Below are 25,772 nucleotides of genomic sequence, written 5' to 3' on the forward strand. Positions count from 1 at the left end.
AAAATTATGAAATAGCAAAGCAAGATGTGAAAGGCCGAGATGGAAAGAGAACAAAGTAAAATTCAGCCTTGTCATCATCTTCCAGAAACTTCTCAAGGATCCAAGTTTCTGGACCCAAATTCACCTTGAATGGCATAGTTTGTGGGTGGAAACAAGGCTATAAAGAGACAGATTTGAAGATTTGAAGCCAGGTTCAAGTCCAGACTCAGTTACTTTCCAGCTGTGTGACCTCGGACAAGTGTCCTTGACTTCCACATCTGAGTATGTAAAATGGAGGTAAATCACAGCTTGTTGGGATAATGACATGTTTTGTAAATTACTACAAATGCTTTTTTTTTTACTTCCTTTTAAAAATTGTAGGAAGTAAAAATTATAATAGTAATTTAATATAGCAACTATACAGGTCAGAATAAGCTAAGTTTTGCTACAACAATAAACAACTCTAAAACTCAGTGGCTTAACACAACAAATGTTTATTTCTCACTCATGCTCCATGTTCATTGTGGGTCAATATGGGGATGCTGTTCATTGTGGCCACAAAGAAACTCAGTATAAGGTGGTAGCCACCATCTTGTTTATGACTATTGTGTCCAAAGGGAAAAAAGGATTTGGAGGGTCTCCTGCAGTTAATTAACTGTTCCGGCCTGGAAGTGACATGTGTCACTTTTTGTCCACAGTTTATCGGCCAGAACATGTCACATGGCCCACCTCATCACCAGGGGGCCAAGGTGAGCCTATTGTGCCTGGAAGGGGAGAGAATGAGAAATATTTGTCAAATGGTATCTACTATTCATTGAGCACTTATCATGTGCCAGGCATTGTGCCCAGGGTTTTTGATATATTGTTTTTAAGATTATTTATTCATGAGAGACACACAGAGGCAGGGACAGAGGGAGAAGCAGGCTTCTTGCAGGGAGCCTGATGCAGGACTTGATCCCAGGACCCTGGGATCATACCCTGAGCCAAAGGGAGACGCCCAGCCACTGAGCCCCCCAGGCATCCTTGGGGTTTTGGATGTATTCCTTAATGCCCTCAATGATCCTCTGAAGCAGGGATTGTTATCTTCAGTTAATACTTGAGCAAGCTGACACTCAGAGATGTGAAAGCAGCTTGCTCCAGGCTGCACAATGGGTAAATAGCGGAGTCAGAGTTGACAGCCAGGTAAGAGCCCCTGCTCCTTCCCCTGATGTGCTCCTATAGTGAGGCAGTTGTCCAAACCAGGTGGTCAAGTATTTTCTTGTTCCAAGAGCTGATGTGAACAGAGCTCCTCCTATGTCTTAATCCTTGTACTACCCTCTCAGTTATACCTGAAAGTTCACTTCCATGTTAATGATGAAGGATCTGAGGCTCAGAGAAATTAAACGACTTGTCTAGGAGAGGTGGCTCTTGAACTTAAGTCTTCTTGGGTGTAAAACCTGTGCTTGTTTTACACCTACTCTTCCCCACTCATTATTATTTATCATCATTTACTATCGTGATGATAGCACTGTGGAGTAGGAGGCAGAGAGGGTAAGAGCACAGATGTTAGGGCTACACTCTGGCTGCACTTGAATTTGGACTCTGCCATTTCCTTGCTGTGTGACCTTGGGTAAGGATTTCCCTTCTCTGGGTTTCCAAATACCACAATGGGGGCTGATAATTGTACCTACCTCATAGAGTTGCCGTGAGGAATAAATGAGATAGTTATCGTGGGGATAACAACTAATATTTTTCATGAACTTACTGAGTCCAGGTACTGTCCTCAGGGCTTTATCTGTCTTGCCTTTTAACTTTTTTTTTTTTAAGTTTTTATTTATTTATGATAGTCACAGAGAGAGAGAGAGAGAGAGGCAGAGACACAGGCAGAGGGAGAAGCAGGCTCCATGCACCGGGAGCCTGACGTGGGATTCGATCCCGGGTCTCCAGGATCGTGCCCTGGGCCAAAGGCAGGTGCCAAACCACTGCGCCACCCAGGGATCCCGCCTTTTAACTTTTTACCTGCCTTTAAACAATTTTAGATTTACAGAAAAATTGCAAGGATAGTACCAAGTGCTTCTGTATCGCCTTCACAGGGCTTTCCCCTAATGTTAACGCCTTCCATAACCATAGTACATTTGTCAAAATAAGTTAATATTAGTATGACGCTGGTAAGTAACTTACAGGCTTTATTCAGATTTCTTTTTTTTTTTTTTCTTTATTTAGATTTCATCAGTTTTCCTCCTAATGTCCTTTTGCTGTCCCACAGTTTGGTCCAGGACATGACATTGCATTTAGCCATGTCCCCTTAATCTCTGTGAATCCTTACATGTGTTCTTTTATTCTCATTTTCTGTTGAGGAAACAGAGGGTCAGGTAATTAGGTCACTGGCTAAGGTCACAGAACCAGTAGGGGGTGGAGTTAGAATTCCACCCCAGGTCCTTCTCACTCAAAGCCCAAGTCTTTACCATTTATAAAGAAATTATCGGAAAGGAATCCCATGTTTCGAATCAGATCAGCACACAGAGAATAAGAAGCTCGGAGGGAGAAAAAAGACTAAAGCATAGAGAACCAGCTTTACAGCTTTAGAATACTAACTCAGCATGATCTATTCGGAACACAGCCAAAGTCCAGGTAATCTGTGCAGTGAGGAAGAGACTCAGGCTGGAGAGACAGAGTACCTTGGGAGTCATGTAAAGGCGTAGAGGTAAGCTCTGGCTTAGCCACTAGCAGAGGGGATCCCCAAAGGGCCAGACTGCTCACTCCCTGTCAGCAAAGCCTGTTGCAGAGCACCCTGGTTAGACGCAGGACCTCAGCAGGATGAGGGCCAAAGACAGGACCACAGAATTCATTTAACAGGTGTTGCTTAGTGGCTCCTGCTGCCCAGAGCACACAATGGAGTGACTGTAATCAAACCACCTACTGCAAATTTAGCCTGATTAATACCTACTGTAAATCATCTCTGCTTGCCTGGCATTTTATGTGTCTAAACTCCCGGGGAGGAAGAAACAAGAAGAGGGTCCTGGCATTCTGTTTCTTCAAGGAAAGAGAAGGAATCTGATGGATCAGCCATTCAGTGCGTGGAAAACCAAGGGAGGGTCCCCAATCCTCCCTGGACCCCTACGCTCTGATGTTGAGCCTAGGTGTGGCTGCTGTAGCATAGAACTGGGCGAAGAGCAGATAACAGTGATTCCCTTTGGAGTGTATGAGCAAGTGGATCAGTTAATTTGCATGTATTCCAGTACCTGGCACAAAGTATGGCACCTACTAGAAACTCAAGAAAGATGAAATAAGTTAATCAAACTCTCTGTGCCAACTTGTAGGACTCTGGTTGGCACTTAGGAAGTCTTTAAATGTTTGTTGACCCAGTTGGTGGGGCATGGCTAGGGGCCCAGGGCGAGATATTTCTAGTCTGTGAATTGTTATCCATTAGCCATAGTGGCTATAAACCTGGGGCTGGCTTCTTAGGTTTGAATCTGAGGTCTGCTACCTACTGATTGTCTGACTCTGGACAGGTCACTTAACCTTATCTGTAGAATGGGGGATGAAGATGGCGGTGATATTATCTACTTCAGAGAGCTGATGTGAGGATTGGGTCAAAATGCACATAGATTCACAAACACGAATATACGTATGAGTGTGTTTTAATCTATTCATGAACAATTTAGCTCAATTTTAGAACCTGACCCATAATAAGCACCTCCCAGGTTAGTTATTATAAGGGAACTTCCCAGCCTCCTTTCTCCTGCAGCCCCAATTCTGATGTAAACACCTCTCTAAATCTGATTTACCTGTAATCTATTACAAAATCTATTTAAGCTATCTAATATTGTACAATCAGTGTTTTTAATGTCAAATAAAACAGAAGTTAGAGTGTATCACATAGAAGAGGGAAAGCCTCATTCAATGTTTCTGCTATAAGACATACACATGTGTGTGCTCAGGGTTGCAGCGTTAAAGAAATGTCTTCCAGCGGGTCACAGTAAAAAGCCAGTGGGAAATGCTGAATGGCTTTCCTCAGCAGAGGAGAGGTCTGCCTAATCCCCAGATGAGCTCTGCTGTTTACTTCTTCCTTCTGGTCTCAGTTGCCAGATGACCTCTGGAAAGACACCCCACCTGTGCTCACACAGGCCTATGTAGCTCTCTGGTTTCTTTTTTTTAATATTTTTATTTATGTATTTATTCATGAGACACACAGAGAGGCAGAGAGAGAAGCAGGCTCCATGCAGGGAGTCCGATGTGGGACTTGATCCTGGGACTCCAGGATCATGTCCCGGGCTGAAGGCAGGCACCAAACCACTGAGCCATCCAGGGATCCCCAACTCTCTAGTTTCTACAGAGAATTTACTGAGCACTGCACGGGGCTTTTCATATGCCTGAGCTCACAGAATTGGCCCCATCAGGGCATGAGAATAGCTCTCAAAATGTGGTCTCCTAACCGCATCAGAACTCCCTGTGAGCTTGCTAGAAAAGCAAATTTGGGGCACCTGGGTGGCTCAGTCGGTTGAGTGTTGGATTCTTAGTTTCAGCTCAGGTCATGATCTCAGGGTCCTCGGATAGAGCCCTGTGTTGACCTCTGTGCTCAGTATGGTGTCTGCTTGGGATTCCCACCCTCTCCCTCTGCTTCTCCCCATGCTCACACTCTTGCTCTCTCTCAGATAAATAAATCTTAAAAGAAAAAAAAAAAAAAAAGAGAAACGGAAATTCAAGCTTCATCCCAGACGTACTGAATCAGAAACTCCTGGGGCTCACAACCTGTGCTTTACCTCCAAGTGATTCCAATGTAATCTAAGGCTGGCAAGCCACTGCCTTTGAGGAAACAGTTTTCCTTTGGGGAAACTGAGGCCGAGAAAGAGGAGATGACATCTCTAAGACCTCTTAGGGAGGAAGCAACGGAACCAGGATTCTAATGCTGTTACCACACAGTAGTGCAATTGCTTAATTGTCCATCCCTCCACTGGATAGTGAGTCCTTTCCAGCAGAGACCAATGTTGATGTGTTTCTATTTTCCAGGCTTTATATATGAGTGAGCTTGATATACAAGTGCTCTGTGACCTCTGATGGTTGGGTGAAAAAAATCACACACATCCTTTAAAAGTCTGCCCAGTTGAATATTCTCATCATACTCAAATGGACATAAGTACCCTAGATTGGAAGAGTAGATACATATGGGGTGAGGAGTTCTTGGTTAGTAAAGTTCCCTATAGCCACTCATGCAAGTCAAGGCCCAGAGCCAAGTCATGCTCAACTTCAACACCACTCTTGTAAGGCAGTCAGTTCTAAGTGGAAGTGTGTGTGTGTGTGTGTGTGTGTGTGTGTGTGTGTGTGGAGAGGGGGAGTGGGAGCCAAAAAATGGTTAACAGTTTGATAAAGTTAAAAAAAAAATCCTCTACTGGTTGTGAGACTTTCCAATAATGAGAAGTCAACACTATTAGACAAGGCACTAAATTTTTGTACAGAATGCCAGCTGTCACTCTTCTGGAGCTAGCTCAGATCAAAGAAATGCGTTTTATCTCCTACATTATTAGACATGATGGGGCCATTAAGTGGAGATACTGTCATAAGAAATGTAAGAACATAAGAAATATGTTGCCTGCTTTGAAAATAAACATCTCACCTTTGCTTCTTTTACCCTGAGAGAAGCTGAGAGCCATCAAACTATTAACTTGGGCCTTTCCAACATGGTTGCATCCTGCCATCTATTCCAGCAACCGGATCTGGGGCTTCCATGCTCCCTGCCTGATGTCTGTGTGTCAGAGTGACGGCCCTGAGAAGCCCACAGAAGTGTCTGTTGTAGTCCAGCCCTACCAGTCATAACCAAACCGACCACTGTTCCAAAGCCCTGCTTGCCTTGAAAGGAGCTCATCCTTAGATGTCTTTCCAAGTGCCTCATCTTAGCCTTTCTTCATCTTCAGCTTGGATCTGAAAGGGCTCACCCTTCAATTCTAGAGGTAACACGGGCACTTGTCTGGACCAAGAACAGGCCCTGAATTGTTGATGTTTACTTATATCCCCTGATTGGTCGGGAGCTGAGGGGCTCCGGGGAAAGACTTTGTATCACTCAGGGGCCAGGATGAAGAGAGGGGACACGTTCAAAAGGGAATCCTTAACAAAAGTTCAGTGTGAGGGCACCTGGATGGCTCAGTTGATCAAGTGTCTGCTTTCAGCTCAGGTCATGATCTTAATGTCCTGGGATTGAGTCCTGCATGGGGCTTCTGCTTGGCAGAGAGGCTGCTTCTTCCTCTCCCTCTGCCACTCCCCTTGCTTGTGCTCTCTCTCTTTCTCTCTTTCTCAAATAAATAAATAAAATCTGGGATCCCTGGGTGGCACAGCAGTTTAGCGCCTGCCTTTGGCCCAGGGCGCGATCCTGGAGACCCGGGATCGAATCCCACATCGGGCTCCCGGTGCATGGAGCCTGCTTCTCCCTCTGCCTGTGTCTCTGCCTCTCTCTCTCTCTCACTGTGTGCCTATCATTAATAAGTAAAATAAAATTAAAAAAATTTAAAAAAAATAAATAAAATCTTTAAAAAAAAAAAAAAGAGTTCAGTGTGAAGGGACTATTTCCAACAGTGGGCAGGATTAAGGGGTAGTGAAGATCCTCTGGATTAGCCACACCAGGGAGCCACTACTATCCTCTGTGTTGAAGAGCTAAGGAGAAGAAGTTACTTGAATTTGATGAGAGTCATACCTGAAGACAAATGTCACCATTAGGACCTATGGCCCTGGAGACAAGAGGCAGCCTCCACCAAACCACAGTGCAGCAGAGTCATGCCCATCCCTCTCCCCTCCTGCCCTCCAGTGTTCTGCTGGTGTTCTCCACTGGCTGGACCTGACCAGAAGCCAGAGGGTTAGAGAGCCTGGTGGACATGGTCTGTATGCTCAGCTTCCTGGGCATAGAGTAGAGTGGCGGAGTGGGAAGTAGATCTGGGGAGTAGTTGGAAAATACCCAGCACGCATTGAACCCCACCAAGCCACAGAGGTTTGGACATACCCAGACAAAATAGAGTTGGGTGCTGGAGACCCTGCAAAAGCCACACTGCAAGGTAAGGATGAGAGCCTGAGAGAATCTAACATCAAGTTGTTGGGCATAATGAGTGAGACTTTACAAGGAAGGTGAACACAGGCACTAATGAAACTCATCCCTTTGTGTGCCCCAGGGAGTAAAGGGCTTTGTTCTTGAATTGAAAGAACCTAAATACCCCACTGACTTCTGTGACACTCAGGGCTCAAACAGCCTTGCTCTGGGGACCCACTTTCACTGACTGAGCACACAGAGGGAATGCTCTCCTCACCTTGCAAGGGTGACAAGGTGGGCTTCTGGCTTTCCGCTGAGATGGTAGCTCAAGCGTAGGCCCAGAGGCACCTGAGTCCCCCACTGTGCAGGTGTGGGTCCCTTCTGGGTCCTCATCTGTTTACGTGATATAGTGAGCAACGTCCAGGTCTGTGATGTGGACACATGCAGCCATGCCGGGAATCCAAGAACTGCTTTACAACAGTGAAAGACTGACTTCCTGACAAGAAAGAGAAACCTTTGGTGCACTGATGCACTGTCCTCAAGGCCAGCGAAGCTTAGGACCTCTTCTCATCCTTTGTGGCTGATCTTCAAGGTAAGAATTCTGGCCCCATTTTTAAGAAATGAGGAGGATTCAGGGCACCTGGGTATCAGCTGGTTAAGCGTCCAACTCTTTTTTTTTTTTTTTTAAAGATTTTTATTTATTTATTCATGAGAGACATACCGGGGGTGAGGTGCGGCAGAGACATAGGCAGAAGGAGAAGCAGGCTCCCTGTGAGGAGCCCGATGCAGGGCTTGCCCCGGGATCACGTCCCGAGCCAAAGGCAGACAGATGCTCAACCACCGAGTCACCCAGGTGCCCCTAAGTGTCTGACTCTTGATTTTAGCTCAGGTCATGATCTCAAGATCGTGGGATCGAGTGGTGTCTGGCTCTGTGATCAGTGGGGAGTCTGCTGGAGATTCTCGCTCTCCCTCTCCTTCTGCCCCTCTGCCCCCCATCATGTGCATGCATGAACATGTGCTCAATCTCTCTCTGTCTTTCTCAAATAAGTAAATAAATAAAATCTTTAATAACAAACAAACAGAAAGAAATGAGGATTTGGTTCATAGAAGACAGATCAGGCAAGTCATAGACTCCCCCTTCTAGGCTCTCCTTGTTCCCTCTGCTTCCACCACCCCCAGCCTTCTTGCTCGACTAGAACTTGCCAAGCTCATCCTTGTTCTAGCACATCTGTGCCTGCTCTTCCCCCTGCCTGGAAACTTCTTCCCCTCCAGATATCCACATCCTCTACTCCGTCAAGTTATTTAAATCTCTGTTAAATGTCACCTCTTCAGAAAGCCTGAGCATGTGACCTAAAGTACACCCCTTCTCATCCAGTTTTTCCTATCTCCTTATCCTGCTTTTAGCTATATCTAAATTGCAATCATCTCATTTTTGTTTTGTTTTGGTTACTTGCTTGTTGACAGCCTGCCCCAGGCTCCATGGAGGCTGAGATTTGTCTTACTCTTAGAACAAGTGCCTAAATGCCTAAGCCCCTGAAAATCACATAAGGATTTTAAAAAATATCTTATTTATTTGACAGAGAGAGAGAGAGAGAACAAGTAGGTAGAATGACAGGCAGACAGAGAGGGAGAAGGAGACTCCTCACTGAGCAGGAAGCCTGATGCAGAGCTTGGTCCCAGGACCCCAGGTTCATGACCTGAGCCAAAGGCAGTCGCCTAATGGATTGAGCCACCCAGGCACCCCAGGGTTTTTATTTTTTTGAGGTGAAATTCACATAACATAAAATCAATCAGTTTAAGATGTACCATCTGGTGGCATTTAGTACATTTATAATATTATGTGACCTTCACCTTTATCTAGTTCCAAGACATTTTTATCACCCCAAAAGGGTACCCCATACCCACTAAATAGTTGGTCCCCATTCCCTCCTCCTTTCAGCCCTTGGTAAACGCCAATCTACTTTCTGTCTCTATGGACTTTGCCTCTTCCGGGCATTTCATAAAAGATGTGGCCTTTTGTGACTGGCTTCTTTAACTTAGTACAATGTTTTCAAGGTCCTCATGTTGCAGCGCATGTTAGTACTCCATTCCTTTTTATGGCTGAGTAATATTCCATTGTATGGATACATAAAATATTTATACATTTGCCAGATGATGGATATTTTCATTGCTTCCCACATTTTGGCTATTATGAATAATGCTGTAAGACCACACCCAAGTATTTGCCTAAATACCTGTTTTCAATTAGTTTGGTTACATACCTAGGAGTAGAATTGCTAGGTCGAATGGTAATTCTATGTCTACATAGAAGGACTTTTCATAAATATTTGTGGAATGAATAAGCAAACAAGTGAATGAATGCATGAATGAAAAAATGAATAAAAAATCCAGGTTTTTTCAATTCCCAGACTCCCTCTAGTCTGCCACATAAACTTTGTGAGGAAGGAAGAGGACAGGATGACCCTGGGCATCCCGAGGTCTAATTGACCTTAGGACAATTAGGACAATGTCCTAATGACCTTAGGACAATGTCATGCACTGACTGGCATATAGTAGGCGTTCAATAAAAAATTTAAGACATAAAATAAAGAACTGCTTCAGTGACCACTTTTGTGCATTTATTTTGTCTATAGCATTGAGTGTTAATGTCAGATTCTGAGAGGAGAAAACATTATATCAAAGAACATTAACTTTTAAAAATCTTTTGACATACATCAAACTACTTTCCGAAAAGGCTGAAAAATTTTCACTACCAGTCTTAAGAATGTTTAGAATCATTTATGTTGCTTTACCTGGTGATTGGTTGCCTCCCGTTGGAGGAAACTTTTCTGGAACTGTCTCTACCATCCTTTCCAGTAAACAGGAGCTAGGCTGATTGTTATTGTTGCTTTGCTCTTTTTTTTAAAAAAAATTTTATTTATTATTTATGATAGACATAGGGGGGGGGCAGGGACACAGGAGGAGGGAGAAGCAGGCTCCATGCAGGGAGCCCGACGCAGGACTCGATCCTGGGACTCCAGGATCGCGCCCTGGGCCGAAGGCAGGCGCTAAACCACTGAGCCACCCAGGGATCCCCTGCTTTGCTCTTTCATACAGTTTCCCCACCTGTATGGTGCACTGAAGCCAATGTGTGCCTCTTGGAGTTGATGATTTTCTTTCTCTTAAACACCAGCCTCACTTGAGCCCAGAATACACCCAGCCAGTTGGAATTTCTGTACTTAGAGACCTCAGGAATGCAGCCTGATGGAAATGAGGCTAAATTGGTTCTTCCAAAGAAAATGCCCATTTGGAAAATGACTTCCCACGTCTGTGCAGCCACGGGCTTGCCTTTCTAGGGAGACATGTCAGAATGCGTTGTGCTTGGCGGCAAATGAAAGCTTAGTGGTTTATAACCACTATTAGTGATTATTTGTATGGGGCCGTAGGTGTACATAACACCTTACAATGCCCAGAGGAAACTGGAACAGAGGGCAATGTTTCTGCCCTCAAGGGATGTCCTGCCTTGGCTGATGGTGAGAATGGGTGCCCAGAGGAGCTGGATGGACTGGCACCAACCAGGACTGTCTAAATGACAGGGAAGAACAAGCTGGGAGAAGGAGCAAAGGATTTCTCAAATGCCTCTGTGTGATCAGTATTTAAGACATGATCTTGTTTAATCTGCTAAATAATCCAAGGATTTACAGATTTTTATTTCCATTTTCAAGTGAGGAGATTGAAGTTTAGGCTGGATGCTTTCTCCCACATTTTCTTAGCATTTCCCAACTGTGTGAAGGGCAATAATACCACGGTGGATATATCACCTGGGTGAGAATTGCAGGAGACAGTAGAATGGCAAAAGGGGGTCTAGAAAGAAGGGACTGAGTTTTTTTTTTTTTTTTTTTTTTTTTATAGATTCTGTGCTCTCTGCACTAGAATGCTGCCTGACTTGGGAGATGGGGTGAGCTCCTGTTGGAATCCAGCAGCCCAGGGTTCAAGATCTTTAGCCTGGGATCCTCGGATGAGTCATTTCTCTTTCAAAAAGATTTTATTTATTTATTCATGGAGACACAGAGAGGCAGAAACATAGGCAGAGGGAGAAGCATCGAGTTATGGGGGACTCGATCCCAGAACCCCGGGATCATGACCTGAGCCGAAGGCAGATGCTCAACCACTGAGCCACATAGGTGCCCCAGGTCGTTTCTCTTTCTGAGCCTCCCTTTTCTCCTCTCTACAGGGAGAGACGAACCACTACCCACCTAGTGATTCATGTGGGGATTAAAGGAAACAAGGTACATGCATCAGCTGGTGCACAGGTGTTGATAATTGTTGACCCACCACCAGAAAGAGTTGAGCAGTAATGTGGGCTGGGGGAGGTATGATGGGTGCTGTCATCCACTAGGAGGATTAAAAGAGTTAATACAAGTTAACACAGAACAGTGCCTGTTACAGGGTAAGCTCTCAATATATCTCCGCTGTTATTATCTTATCCCTCTTGACTTTAGTTTGGATCAGGAGGCCACACAAAATGAATCCATCGTTTGTTAGGGGGTAGGGAAAGTAGAGGTCACAGTGAGGAATGCTTGATCCCCTAGCAAAGAGGGAAAAGACCCAGTATTTTCTATTCTACGTCTGGGCACAGGGGTCTGGTCTGATGACTGGCCTCATCCATTCTTGAATTAAGAACTGTTTTAAGGGCAGCCCTGGTGGCGCAGCGGTTTACCTCTGCCTGCAGCCCAGGGTGTGATCCTGGAGACCCGGATCGAGTCCCACGTTGGGCTCCCTGCATGGAGCCTGCTTCTCTCTCTGTCTGTGTCTCTGCCTCTCTTTCGCTCTCTCTGAATAAATAAATAAATAAATCTTTAAAAAAAAAAAAAAGAACTGTTTTAAGAACCTGGTTTGCAAGGTGGGGAGTGGGGCTGACTGAATTGTGACTTATCATCATGGAATAATGGAAGAACCCTGAATTTGGGATTTCCCTAGCTGTGAAGATGGTGCCCTAATCTTATTGAGATGTTGAGAGTTTGAATTCTGATTTTATACATATATACATACACACACACATACACACACACACACCAGATACATGTTAAATAGTATTATTTATTGATTTATCATTAACATTCACAAGAGAGGAGAAGCAGGGTGAGGGGCACATACTGAGCCTTTGCACATGCTGTTCCCTGCAAGGAATCACCAATCCATACCCCAGGCCCTGCTAGTTTCTTTTTCAATGAACAAATATGTATGTATGTGGACTATAGGACAGATACCATGGGGTTGACTGGGTCCTTGCTTTCTAGAGTTTGCCTCAAAGAGTAAGGCAGGAACCATCTACTCCCCAGGTTCTGTACAAGCTTTCCCTTAGACAGAAGAGGAATTCAAAATTTTCTTTGGGGTCTTGGTGAAATCTGAAACCAAACACATAGGTCCATTGCCCCTTGCCACTCTTTGGCTGGATAACTTCTATTAACTGGAGCGTCAGCTCACCTTTTCAGGAAGATGCCACTGATGGCTCCTGCAGAAGGTCAGGTCCCCTGTTTCCTTAATATCCTGGACTTTTCCCTCTTCCAACTTGTCATGATTTGCCATTATTTGTCATGTAATTCAATATCACCCTCCACTAGTCTGCAAGTCCAAGAGGGCAGGAGCTGTGTGTTTTCTTACCTCCACATCCCTTGGCAATTGCATAGCAATCAGCGAAGCCTCAACAGAACCTTATTGAATGAAGAAATGAACAGAAAAGAAAGGATTCTGAAGGCAATAATTTGAAATAAATGAACGCACACATTATAAACCTTGTCTTTCTTCCTGCTTGAGCAGCAGAGATGAGAAAGTAGTGCTTTGGCAAACCAGGTTGAACTCAGCCCTTTTCCGGCCAAACCAAAAAGAGAGATAATTATTTTTTATTTTTCTCATCCGCTTCTTGATGCCAGAGGTGCCGAAGGCAGCTGAGCTGTGGGCTTTGCTGAGTCCACAAGGGAAGGCCCTGAGGGTCTCTCTGCTGGAGGCCCGGCCTCCCCGCTGCCAGATCTGTACCTCTGCCTGGGGTTGCATCCACTCTTTCATGTCTGGCTCCTCCCCCCTTACTTGAAAACTCTGTCCTCTCATTTTCTGGAAAGTGCCTCATTTCTCCCAGGAGGCTCAGGGCCGCCTCCACTCAGGGGCTGGAGAATTTGGGCTGGACTTGACACTGGGCCCCAGCGAGGCTCCCTCGCCCCCCACTCCAGACCCCAGCGTGGCCTTGATTTCTTTCCTCAGAAGCTGTGCTGGGTGGGATCCGGCGACAGTTCCCACCAAACTCCCAAGCTGACTGCAGACATTTGTGCTGTCAACAGAATTGCAAAAAATGCAATTCGTGTTGTTAATGAGCAGCTTGTTTGGGTAAACAAACCAGGTGAGGTGAAAAAAGCGATGCTCTCCAGTAGGAAACACAAGTGAACATTAGCCAGATGGAGAGCCGTGCTTCCACACACTTCCTTTTCGGCAAAGCTTTGGGTGGCTGGAAAGGACGTTGCCTGTGCTGCATAGTAGCTGGGACTCTGTACACCTCCTGCCTTGCCTGGATTTCCTTCTGAGGGAGAAGAGCCACCTTGTACCCAGCACTACTCTGAGCCCGGCGCTGTGCCTCATGCCAGGTCTTTATCGGTCTTATTATTTGTTCTCAAGCACTGCATAGGGTGGCTGCTATGAAACCCATTTCACAGCTAGGAAACTGAGGCTCCAACATGAGGAAGAGACTTGCCCAAAGTCAGGGTGGTGGATTTGACCCCAGGTCACCCTGACTCTTCGGGTCTCTGATCTCCCCGCTCTCTCACATAATTCTCTTTGCCTCATCCCTGCCTGCCCATCCCTCAGTCTAATGGAGGTGTCTGTGGCTGCCACCAACTACCTCCTCCCTCGGACTGAGGCTAAAGAAAGTTTTAACTTCCCACAGTGGGGGCCCCCCCATCTGTCTAGTCAGGACGGCATGGCTTTCTGAAATTTGTGCAGGTGGATCTTGGACCAGCTTCCCCATGACAACAAAGAGTGTGTGTGTGTGTGTGCGTGTGTGTGTGTGTGTGCATGCATGAATGTGTACCTTTACCCATCTATTCCAAGAGGAACTGGCTTGCCCCTGGAAAATCAATAACTTAGGGGCTTTCACAGTCCTGTCTTTATAAACTGACTCTATATTCTGTTCTGTTAGCCTCAGATCATTCAGGAAAACACACACACACACACACACACACATATGGATTTGGCTATATTTTACAAACATGAATGATTTGGGTGATTGCAATGGCTAAATCTTTCCCCCGTACAGATAGGGCCAGGAAGAGGGAGGTTCATGCAGACTCAAGTCCACATATGTTTCTGAATTTCTCTCTACATTGCTCAAGAAAAAAAACCCCTCCATATTACATTCATATGTTATAATGCCATGAGTTATTTTCTCCTTAGCATTCAAGGATAAAGAGTCCATTAAGCTGTCATCAGCCACATTACCAGCAGGAGAAGTCGGGGCAGACAGTTTGGCTTTAGCTGCCCGGAGCACACGTGCTCCGCCCCAGGATGAACACTCTGTGGTGTCCGTGTGTGCGTTGCCTTAGAGGCAGAAATCAATTACTCCCACTGCTATTAGAGAGATGATCTAGTTGGGGAGGCTTGCTGTGAATGCAGCCACCGTTCATTATTGAGCTCTTTATATGTATTATATCTTTTTTACTCCAGGAAAACCGAGGCTTGGGGAGAGAAAGAAACTGTTAGAGAATCAGAGCATGGTACATGCTGGGGTCTGATCCATCACCTGCCTGGCTGCAAAACCTGTTCACTTAATCACTAGGCTATCCTACCCCTCCTGCAAATGTCAGTGATTTACCCCGTATATACAGCCAATGGCATGGAAGCTCCCAACTTTTGAGGGGCCACATGTTACCTGTCAGGCTCCGTGGCTTATCTCATTTAATCTTTACCAGAACTCTGTAAGGCAAGCATTTCTAGGAGCTCTAATAGCCCAGGAGACTGGCTCTTGGGAAATGAGAAGGGACTTGCCCGAAGTCACCTAGTTCAAATGTGGTGAGAGCATGTGGATGAAAGGAGTTTGTTTTCTGCTCTGCTATGCTGCCATCCAGCTAAGGACATAAGCCTGGAAGTGGAGGGGTTTCAACAGGCAGCTCCCTTTTCTGAATTCTAAAGAGTTTTCACTGAAGAAAGGTTCAGCTACTTTCCTTCATGGAGGTGGGAGCCTTTTCTTTGAATGAACTAATTATGTTCAAAAGGCAAAAAAATAATGTATGCATATTAGCTGATGAAGATGCTGTTCTGGATATTTTTAGCTGAGCTGAGAGAGAGAGAGAGAGAAGATGAGAGAATGGGGTGTCTTGGAAGAAGAGGCAGCTTGAGAATCAGACAACCCTTTATCTCTACTATCAGCTTTCATTGCTTTTGGCTTGGTGACTGTGGGCAAATTACCTTCCTCTTGGAAAATGTGTATTCATAGTACCTGCCTTTCTGGGATGTTGTAAAGATTGGGGATAATGTAGTCAGTGGTCACCAACTGTCCCTATGATAATTTTTTAAAGATTTTATTTATTTATTCATGATAGACAGAGAGAGAGAGAGAGAGAGAGAGAGAGAGAGAGAGAGAGAGGCAGAGACACAGGCAGAGGGAGAAGCTGGCTCCATGCAGGGAGCCTGACATGGGGCTCGATCCCGGGACTCCAGGATCGTGCCCTGGGCCAAAGGCAGGCACCAAACTGCTGAGCCACCCAGGGATCCCCTGTCCCTATGATAATTATTCATTTATCAAACATTTATTGTCATTGGGTCCTCACTGTTTATGGATATAATAATTTTTTTTTTTTTTGGATATAATAATTTTATCCTCATCACCACACCATGGAGAAAGTATGTACAGTGTTTTCATTCTCCGGATAAGGAAACTAAGTTAAAGTTAAGTAATTTGCTCTAGTAGGGCCCAGATACAACCCTGGGCAACATGTGCCCTAACCACTGTATGATACTGCCTGTATCATTTCTTTTCTTTCTTTTTTTTTTCTTTCTTTTTTTTTGCCTCTATCGTTCCTAAAGAGATTGGACTTTCACTTCTGGAAGCAGAGCTCATAGGAGAGTCATTGTTTTTAGGAGGTAGAATCTCCTTTGAGATCCTCAGAAAGCTACCTACAATTAACACCACCACCACCATTGAACTGGGTCAGGGGATCTCCTCTTCAATGTCATGGCTGCTCTGATCAGCAAAAACTCTCCTCGGGCTGAGAGGTTAGAGAACTGGGGTCCTAAGCTCCATTCAGATGCCAGGCAGGTCATCACTGTCACTCATATTGTGTGCCCTGATTTGTGAAATGGGAGGTATGCTGGCACTGAAACTTGAGAATTCAACTGATTTTCTGCTCACAACCAAAACACTAAAATGATTAGGTGAGGCATTATTTTAGGAGAAAGGATAGTTGAAATAAATAGGGAAAAATAATATGTAATATATATAGTAATATATATATAAAATGAATATTTTATATATTCATTTATATATATATATAAATGAATGGGGGGGGGAGTGTAAAATAAAGGAAAACTGGCAAGAGAGTCCAAGAGTACAGTGGGGCAGAGTTCTACAAACTCTCTAGCTCACTTCCAGCAGGGTGGAAGTACATGGTCACCATCTTCAACATGGAAGAGAGGAACATGGCTGCACCTCTGGAATTTAGGCCTGAGTCTTGCCTAGAGGACTGGGTCAATCAGGTAGAAATGGGAGCAGCCCTAGGACAAGGGGTCCCAGAAGTCCTGACAAGTAGAATTAAAACCCAACCTGGCTTGAGAAGCACCAAGGTCAGGGCTGGAAAGACAATGCATGTATCAAATCCTTGAGTTGCAGAGAGGAAGAATGTTAGGCCAGGCAAGGGTCTCAGAGGCAAGTTCAAGAACTTAGGGGTCCTTCTGCAGGTGTCCAGCATGAGATATCAGGAGTCAGCAATGTGGCTGAGGGGATCACACCAGGCCGGACTCTGTACTGTGTCTGATCTACTGACTGTCTCATTTATAGTCATATCCTTAGCACAGGCATGGGGACCAAGCACACGGTAAGCTCACTAGGAATGTTTGCTGAATGTACCCTGCAGGGGTGGGGAGAGGGATGGGTCTTAGCTGGAAGCAAGAAACAGTCCTCAGTACAGGATCTGGTATATAGGAGGAATTTGGTACGTGAGTGAATGGTTTGTTGATGACACCTCCCTTGGGTCTCCAAGTACTAACAAGGCTCAGCCAAGTGAACTGTCTGTCTTAGGAAGCCAGCAGGTGGAATGCAGGATTCAGCGCTGGAGGCTGGTGAGTCTTGGGAGAAGAGTAGGTGGCCTGCTGAGGCTCTGTAGGTACTAATGGGAATTCAATTCTTATTGGTATCTGGGTAAGGCTTAAATCAGTAGTTCCCTACCTGGTTGTGGATCTGCATCACTTGTGGAACTTGTTAAAACACAGAGCCTCTGATCTTGCTTTTGAATGAGAATTTCTTGGACCAGAACTCTGGAGTCCATATTATAAACAAGCATCACAGGTGGTGCTGATGCACAAAGCTAATTATAGGAACCAAAGCCTTAAATCATCAATTCTCTTTGGCTTTTCTTAGAATTTGTCTTGTATTGGTTGTTTGTTGTTAAGAAGACAACTATAGGGGCACCTGGGTGGCTCAGATGGTTAAGCATCTGCCTTCAGCTCAGGTCATGATCTCTGAGTTCTGGGATTGAGCCCCACATAGGGCTCTTGGCTCAGCAGGAATCTGCTTCTTCCTCTCCCACTGCCTCTCCCCCTGCTCATCATGCTCTCTCTCGCTCTCTTTCTCTGTATCTGTCTCAAATGAATAAATAAAATATTTTTTTTAAAGAAGACAGCTATATAACAGCACACATTGAGCCATTACTAAATTCAAGGCTATTCTATGTACTTCACATGTATTAACACATTCAGTTCTCACAATGACCCTATAAAGAAGGTACCCATTTTACAGATGAGGAAATTCAGTCTGAGAAAAGTTAATAATTCACCCAAGTTCACACACACAGCCAAGCATTCTGGCTCTAGAGCCTATGCTCTTAGCTTTGACAAAAAAAGACTGAAGTACATCATTTCAAATCCATGTAGAGCTAGGAAAGGACTACCAAGAGATTATGTGTGCTATTTATTCCTTAAAATTTTTAACAATATAAAGTTATTAATATCACTAATATAAATAATATTTGATGATTTTATGAATAAATCAATGAAGGAAAACCATAGCAAGATATCAGAGAACTAAGAAACCCACAAGTGGGAGCTAGGGCAACTGAGCGGAGTCCTCCACCTTCTAGCTGTTTGATCTCGGGGAAGTCACTTAGGCTAGCCGTGTATCAGCAAGCAAGGACATTGGTTTTCCCTGATTACTGAGCAGTTGGAAAAATATAAACCATTAAGTATTTATAATGTAGTATTATTAAATAATAATAAAATAATGTACCATACAATCAGAGAGCAGGTGAGCATCCTGGCTGGGGTTCCTAATCACATGACAGGAAGGTCTCAAGCACTTTTAGCCCTCAGAAGATAAACACCTTGGGACACCTGGGTGGCTCAATGGGTTAAGTGTCCGACTCTTGATTTCAGCTCAGGTCATGATCTCAGGATCATGAGATCGAATCCCTCATCAGGCTCCACACTGGGCATGGAGCCTGCTTAAGATTTTCTCCCTCTTCCTCTGTCCCCTCTCCCCACTCCACTCACATTTATGCTTGCTCTCTCTCTCAAAAAACAAATTTTCTAAAAAAAAAAAAAAAAGGTAAAGACCTTTACCTTACATGATACAAAAAAATTAACTCAGAATGGATCAAAGACCTAGCTAGGTATAAGAACTGAAACTATAAAACACAGAAAAAAGTATGGGAGAAAATTTTGTGACATTGACTTTGGCAAATAATTTCTTGGATATGACACCAAAAATACATGCAACCAAAGGAAAAATAGATAAATTGGATTACATCAAAATTTAAAATTTTTATGCGGGCAGCCCAGGTGGCTCAGCGGTTTGGTGCCACCTTCGGTCCAGGGCATGATCCTGGAGTCCTGGGATCGAGTCCCACGTCGGGTTTCCTGCATGGAGCCTGCTTGTGTCTCGGCCTCTCTCTCTGTATCTCTTATGCATAAATAAATAAAATATAAAAAAAAAAGAAACAGCAAGCATTGGTGAGGATGTGGAGAAATTAGAACTCTCCTTTTCTGCTGGTGGGAAGGGAAAAGAGCACAGCCACTGTGGCAAACAGTATAGAGGTTCCTTAAAAAATTAAAAATAAAACTACCCTATGATCTGGCAATTCTATTTCTGGGTACATACCCCAAAGAACTGAAAGCAGGGACTCAAGAGATATTTATATACCCACGTTCATAGCAGTATTATTCACAGTAACCAAAAAGGTGGAAGCAGCCCAAATGTCTGTGGACAGATGAACAGATAAATAAAATGTGTATACATACAGTGGAAGGGAAGGAGGTTTTGACACATACTTCAACAAGGATGAACCTTGGGGCACCTGGCTGGCTCAGTCAGTAGAGCATGGGACTCTTGATCTTATGGTTTTGAGTTCCAACCTCACGTTAGGCATGAAATACTTGAGAAAAACAAAACAGGGCAGCCCCCATGGCTCAGCGATTTAGCGCCGCCTTCAGCCCAGAGCATGATCCTGGAGTCTCCGGATCGAGTCCCACGTTGGGCTCCCTGCATGGAGCTTGCTTCTCCCTCTGCCTGTGTCTCTGCCTCTCTCTGTGTCTCTCATGCATAAATAAATAAAATCTTTAAAAAAAAAAAGAAAAACAAAATATGGATGAACCTTGAGGACATTATGATAAATGAAGTAAGCCCAGTCCTAAAAGGATACTTTATGATTCCACATATATGAGGTTCCCAGAGTTGTCAAATTCAAATTCATAAAGACAGCAAGTAGAATGGTGGTTGCCAGGGGCTGGAGTAGGGAAAAATGGGGAGTTATTGCTTAATGGATACAGAGTTTTAGTTTGGAAAGATTTTGAACACAGTTCTGGGGTTGTATGGTGGTGATGGTAGAAAAACATTCTGAATTTATTTAATGCCACTGAATGTATACCTAAGCATGGCAAAAGTGGTAAATTTTATGTTATGTGTATTTTATCACAATTTTTAAAAATATAAAAAATGGAAGGTAAAGAAATGTATTCATTTAATACACTAAGTTCAAATTTAAGGAAGAAAGCATTTCCCAAATCTCGTTCTGTGGCTTATATTTTTTAAGATTTTATTTATTTATTTTTAAAGATTTTTTTTTAAGATTTTTATTTTTAAGTAATCTCTATACCAAACGTGTGGCTCAAACTCACAACTCAAGTTCAAGAGCCACATGCTCCATCAACTGAGCCAGCCATGTTTTGCCGCTTATTATTTCTAGGAAATGAGCCTCAAAATGAGGGTTTTGAGGTTATTTATTGGTCACTGCATGCATACCAGGCTCTGTACTAAATGTTGAAGTCTAGGTATGGACAAGCCTGATGTGGTTTCTATCTTTATCAATCTGATAATTTAGCACAGTAATATTTTCATTTATTGAATACCAAATGTATATAGCAGGAATCTATATTCTTTATTTCCCTTCATCTTCATGAGGTGGGTATTATCATCCCCTTAATAAAAACGAGAAAACTAAGGCTCAGAGAGTTTAAGTAACTTTCTCTAAGTTACTCAACCAGTACTTGGGATCTGCTTGATTCCAGTGTCTGTTTTCTTAACTAACGGGAAGGGCTGCATTCTCCTCCAAGGAGATCCACAATGCACTTTGCTACATGAATGTCCATGAGATGTTCAGGAAAAAAAACAAAGCAAAACAAAGCCTGTCTAACTTGGTATGATTCTGCATATCTCAAAATTATTTCATTACATAACTCCTCCTTTTTTTGGGTGAGAGGGGCAGTGCCCCTATTAATGAGCTGTGAATTCTTTTTTTTTTTTAAGATTTTATTTATTTATTCATGAGAGACAGAGAGAGAGAGAGAGACAGAGAGACAGAGACACAGAGACACAAACAGGCAGAGGGAGAAGCAGGCTCCATTCAGGGAGCCTGATGCCGGACTTGATCCTGGGACTCCAGCATCATGCCCTGAGCCGAAGGAAGGAGGTAAACCGCTGAGCCACCCCGGGATTCCCCATGAGCTGTGGATTCTTTCTGAAAAATATAGCTACAACGCCAGAGAGAATTATAAACATATGTCCGCACAAAAACTTGTATACGAATGTTCATAGCAGCATTATTTATAATAGGCAAAAAGTGGAAACAACCCAAATGTCCATCAACAACAAAATGTGGTTTATCCACACAATGGAATGTTATATGGCAATCAAAAAGAATGATGCACTGATGAGGTGGTATGGCACAGATAAACTTATTCCTCTTATACGAAATATCCAGAATAGGTCAATGCATAGAGACAGAAAGATCATGGTTGCTAGGAGCTGAGATAAGGGCAGGGAAGGTGAGTGAATGCTAATGGGTGCAGAGTTTCCTTTTGGGATGATGAAGCATTACAAAGTTAGGTAGTGGTAAGAGTCATCCAACTTTGTAACTATATTAACAATAATTGATTTGTACATGTTAAAATGATAAATGTTATGTCATGTGAATTTTATGTTATTTATTTATTTATAGTTTTATTTCTTTATTCGCGAGAGACACAGAAAGAGTGGCAGAGACATAGGCAGAGGGAGAAGCAGGCTTTCCATAGGGAACCCGATGTGGGACTTGACCCTAGGACCCTGGGATCATTACCTGAGCCAAAGACAGATGCTCAACCACTGAGCCACCCAGGTGTCCCATTTCAGTTTTTTAAAAAATATATAATCACGACTAAGTGTACCAGGAATAACATACCACTGGCCCGATGGTCCAGCTGTTTCATACTGTATTGTTAATGAAGTATTAGAAATCTTTGGGGTTGTTATCCTTTGCTCACAGCTTTCAGAATCCTAAGCAGAAAAACCCAAACAGGTACAGAGACTGAGGGCAAGCTTGGAAACAGGAGCATCAAAGTGTCTACACGGGTGGTATCACACACTGTTGGACTATTTATCTGCTAGGTATGCTTAGCCTGTTTTGACAACAGTCCGGAAGACAAAGTTCCTAAACCCCTCCTCATCACTGGAAGGTTTCAATTCCAACAATCAATTATGCCATGTACTTGGTGGAGAGGCCTCCTTTTATTTGAGTAACATCAGATTCAGTTAGGTTTATAAAACTGAATTATAGAATTTTAGAACTCAAAATGGCTTAAAAAGATTTTATTTATTTTTTTGAAAGAGAGAGAGAGCACAGAGGAGGGGCAAAGGGAGAGGGAGAAGCAGGCTCCCCACTGAGCTGGGAGCCTGATGGGGGCTCTATCCCAGGACCCTAAGATCATGACCCCAGCCAGTCAGATGCTTAACCTACCGAGCCACCCAGGTGCCCCTGAAAAGGGATTTGAAGAGAGCTCATCTAGCCTGATTCTTTGGAATATAGAGAGGCTAAGGCCCAGAGAAATATAGTGTGACTTGCCCAAGGTCATATAGCCAAGCATGGCTTGGCTGAGATTGCCGGTTGTCTTGGAATATCTTTTCTCCCTTTCTTCAGCTGTGCACATGATTGTCTGAAAAAAAGGGGCTGTATTTCCTAATGAAATGTGGTTGTATAACTAGGTTATACTAAGTTACATTCTATATAAATGTCAATGGAAGTGGTGTGAGGAACTCCAGGGCAGTGTACTTAAAGATTAGGGGTTGGGATGGGGCATGACCTTTTTTCTTCCTGCTGGCTGGGTTGCAGGTTAGATGGCTAGAGTTTAAGCAGCTCTTCTAGACCACGAGGTAGAAGCTCATTGGGAGAATAGAAGCTTATTGGCACAATAAGATAGAATTCTGGGCCACCAACCTCAAAAAGTCAATCAGAAACAGAAGACAGGTATACAAGCTAATGCAGAATAAACACTACCACAAAGCCAAATCAACCGCCCTGTCCTGTTTCTATGCCTTCAAATCTTAGGGTATGCTTTACAGAACTGCCATACCAGCTCTGGAATGTTCATCTCCAGGCCTCATGTGAAAGAGAAACTCTTTCTTCAGTCACTGTTATTTCAGTCTCCTATCATTTACAACTGAACTAAACTTTTTTTTTTTAAGATTTTATTTTTATTTATTCATGAGAGACACACACACACAGAGACAGAGACACAGGCAGAGGGAGAAACAGGCTCCATGCAGGGAGCCCAATGTGGGACTTGATCCCGGGACTCCAGGATCACACCCTGGGCGGAAAGCAGGCATCCAACCACTGAGCCACCGAGGCGTCCCTATCTGAACTAAACTCTGACTCAGAACATAAACAATTACATTCTGGGTTGGAAGCTCAGTTCTCCTGAATCCAAGGAAGGACTATTTATTATGAAGATTATTATTATTTTTTTTTTTTTTTTTTTTTTTTTTTTTAAATTTTTTTTTTTATTTATTTATGATAGTCACAGAGAGAGAGAGAGAGAGAGAGGCAGAGACATAGGCAGAGGGAGAAGCAGGCTCCATGCACCGGGAGCCTGATGTGGGATTCGATCCCGGGTCTCCAGGATCGCGCCCTGGGGCAAAGGCAGGCGCCAAACCGCTGCGCCACCCAGGGATCCCAAGATTATTATTATTAATAATAAAAGCAACACTGTGTTGAGTTGTGCATATAATCGTTGCTGGTAATTTTTTACGTGCCTTCTATGAGCTGTTTATACCTTATAAGTGTCATGTACTCATTGGATTCTCAGGTCAACTTGGTAAGTTCTTTTTTTTTTTAAGATTTATTTATTTATTTATTCATGATAGACACACACACACACACACACACACATATATATATATATAGAGAGAGAGAGGCAGAGACACAGGAGGAGGGACCCTCCTCCAGGATCGCGCCCTGGGCCAAAGGCAGGTGCTAAACTGCTGAGCCACCCAGGGATCCCCCAACTTGGTAAGTTCTATGACCATGATTTCTGTTTTACAGACAGAGAAACTGAAGCACAGAGAGAGTGACTAACTTACCCAAGGGCATACATTTAGTAAGAGGTAGAGCTGAGATTCAAACCCAGGCAGTATGGCTCCAGATCCAGGGGTCTTAGCTCCCACATCATACTCTCTCTTATGATGTGAGCTCCTCCTCAACCTCTATAGCAATTTTATTGAGGAGGAAAATGAAGCAGGCAATTTTCGAATCATTGCTTTAAATTGCTCTGCTAGACAGTGGTGGTGCAGCTAGCATTAGAAGCCAGACTCCTAAATCCTAGTTCAATGCTCTCTCCAGACCACCCTGCAGTCTTAGAGGCCACCTGGACAGATACATAACCCCTGAGCCCACTTCCAGTCTCCCCCTCCAACACACACACATACACACACCACCCAGCAGGCACCCAGACATTTTTGTGGCCAGGGTGGCTACAACCTCCTTTGAAAAGCAGCCAGCTTTGCCCTCCACCAAATAACTTTGTTTTATTTATAGTCTTCTGCTCAGAGCTTTTGAACTGGCTGCTCATTCCAAGGAAGATCTTGATAACAACTGTTCTTTGGAGAGGGTTCATAGGAAACAAGGTGCATAAACACCACAGAGGCCCGGCCTGTCTAGCAGAGCTTTGCTCCTGGGGATGTTTCTAAATCAGTGTTGGTGTCTGGGTGCAAAAGACTTTGAATTCATAATGGTGGTTTGGATTTTCATTTGTGTGTGTGTGTGTGTGTGTGTGTGTGTGTGTGTGTGTGTGTGTTCTTTGTTTTCAACAATCTCAGGGCATGAGGCAAAAGAGAGAAATTGCCTTTATGCATAACATAACTCTGAAAGAAGCAGTTCTTGGTCTCTTTGCTCCCTGCTCGGCTGGGACCTGGGGCCAGTTACTGGAGCGATTAAAGGGTGGGGAGACATCTCAGGAATCTTTAAGAGCTAAAGTGGAGGAAGGAACGGATGGCATTTGAGAATAGAAAACTGTAAAAGGAAAAGAGGGAGGGAGGGGAATAAACGACTAATTTCAGAAGTGAACCAGGAACTCACGATCTGCTGCCTTATGTCTGAAGGCGCCATCCTAGAGCGGGACCATGCCCCATGCGTCTGGAGTTATTCAGCCTGGATGCGAACCTTCGCTCCACCAGTTGCAAGCTCTGTACCCTTTCCTCTTTGTGAGAGGAGGGGTGGGCTGGAAAACCCACAAGGCTGTTGTGAAGACTGGAGCTGACTATTTAGGGGAACCAGCCCCTCGCCCAGTGAGCGGCCCTAACGCAGCCGGCCCTTCCCCCGGGCTTAGAGCTTCCAGGCGGTGGTCCCGGGACGCTGGGGAAGGGGAGCCCCGGGGCAGGGCGGACGCAGGTAGCAGCTCGGCGCCTGACTCAAGGGCGCTCACTGCACTGAGTTCCTCTTGTCTGTCGGGGACCGTTAGGGCGACGTGGTCATCCTGGATCGAAGCCCCCAGAGTGGCCAAGAGGGAGGCAGAGTCCTCGGGGGTCGGGCCAGGCAGGGCCGCAGACCTGCAGCTGAGAAGCCCCCAGGGCGGCCCTGCGAGTCCCAGGGGTCGCCTTGGCAACCAAGGGAAGAGGAAGGGGCTTCCCCCGGGGACCAAGTTGGGCACGCGGGCAGCGTAGCAGGGGGTCTGTGGCTCCCTTAAGGTACTTACTGGAAAGTGTGGCATTAAAAAAAAAAAAAAAAAAAAAAAAGAATGTGTGGCATTTAAAAAAGGGGAAACTAGTGCCTTCCCGGAGATCCGAGCGAAGACCTCGTGCCAACGCCAAAGCTGCTGGGCG

The 25,772-nt window shown here is 44.4% G+C and overlaps 1 long non-coding RNA gene across 1 annotated transcript; it reads right to left on the reverse strand.

The window, feature by feature from the left end:
- Positions 1 to 487: 487 nt before the first annotated feature.
- Positions 488 to 25,646, reverse strand: LOC119873376. Its single transcript, XR_005365010.1, has 3 exons — positions 25,030 to 25,646; positions 2,140 to 2,307; positions 488 to 743 (listed from the first exon to the last, which is right to left on the reverse strand). It is a non-coding gene; the product is annotated as an uncharacterized LOC119873376 (long non-coding RNA).
- Positions 25,647 to 25,772: the final 126 nt, after the last annotated feature.

The sequence above is a fragment of the Canis lupus genome, chromosome 9 (assembly GCF_011100685.1).
Source record: "Canis lupus familiaris isolate Mischka breed German Shepherd chromosome 9, alternate assembly UU_Cfam_GSD_1.0, whole genome shotgun sequence".
In the NCBI taxonomy this organism is placed as follows: domain Eukaryota; kingdom Metazoa; phylum Chordata; class Mammalia; order Carnivora; family Canidae; genus Canis; species Canis lupus.